General features: G+C 50.3%; 1 protein-coding gene across 1 annotated transcript in view; it reads right to left on the bottom strand.

The window, feature by feature from the left end:
* Positions 1-1240, bottom strand: part of LOC115274639 (zinc finger protein 669-like) — a 160743-nt gene that overhangs the window by 33415 nt on the left and 126088 nt on the right. The window lies entirely within an intron of this gene.

Genomic DNA, 1240 nt, shown 5'->3' with positions numbered 1-1240 from the left:
GATCCAGTTTGTAATCAGTCACCGGGAATGAGGATTGTAAAAGGCTCCATTTCCTGCCTTGGGTGGTGCATTGACGTGGGGCAGCTCTGAGAACATACAAAAAGGGGGGGGAAAGGAAGACTGACTTCTGTTTTTAAAAATGTGACCCCGGGGGCGCCGGGGGGCTCAGTCGGTTAAAGCGTCCGATATCGGCTCAGGTCACGATCTCACTGTTCGTGGGTTCGAGCCTCGCAACAGGCTCTGTGCTGACCGCTAGTTCAGAGCCTTGAGCCTGTCTTCAAATCCTGTGACTCCTTCTCTCCCTGACCCTCCCCTGCTCACGCTGTCTCTCTCTCTCTCTCTCTCTCAAAAATAAATAAAAAGATTTAAAAAATTTTTTAAAAACACATTAAAAAATAAAATAAAAATAAAAATGTGAGCCCAATGGTATGTGACTTTTATCTCCATTTTCCAAAACCAATTTAAAGGCCAGATAGCAATAAAATCTTACCCCCTGGGCACTTTTGAAATATTTTATGTCTCCGTGGATTTGCCTCCTCTGCCTCTTTTGTGTAAGTGGACTCACACTGTGTGGCCTGGTGTGTCTGGTATCCTCCACGTGGTATAATATTTTCACGATCCGTTCACGTGCATGTGTCCGTGCTTCCTTCCTTCTGGGACTGAGCAGCCGTCCGTCCCGTGTGTGTGCCGCTCCCCGTTCCCCCATCCACGCACTGGGGGACACTGGGCACGGTTCCCTCTTTTGCGGGGTCTGCACGGTTTTGCACCCTCCATTCGTGGGCACACATCTGAGTGTCTGTGTCAGTTCAGGCAGGACCGGAACACTCAGGTCACACTGGAATTCTGTTTCCCTTTTTGAGGAGCCACCGAACGTTTCTCCACGTCAGCTGCCCAAGTTCAATCCCCACCAGCCCAGCACAGGGTTCCAGTTTCTCCACATCCTGACGCCGCTTCGTCTCTGGATTCCGGCTCCTAGCCTTCTTGGCTCCATAACTTGGTCTCTGTCTTTCCTCTCGCCTCTGCCTCCATCTATCAAACCTTCAGTCTGACTTCTGTGGGGATGCAGACTGTTTCTACCTGGAACTGTGCGGGCCTTTGGACCAAGTCCCTTTGGAACCAGCCTGTTCCTGTTGCAACAGTGGTTTTTAGGATCGATCCTTTTGTTCCAAGGAAAAAGTTAGAAATGGGATGCCCGTCATCAAACTGCTTTCAGGGAGTCCCTCAGCCCCCATTCAGCGGT

This window comes from Suricata suricatta, chromosome 12, assembly GCF_006229205.1.
Source record: "Suricata suricatta isolate VVHF042 chromosome 12, meerkat_22Aug2017_6uvM2_HiC, whole genome shotgun sequence".
Taxonomy (NCBI): Eukaryota; Metazoa; Chordata; class Mammalia; order Carnivora; family Herpestidae; genus Suricata; species Suricata suricatta.
Note: the sequence above shows the minus strand (reverse complement) of the source record. Positions and strands in the feature narration are given on the sequence as shown.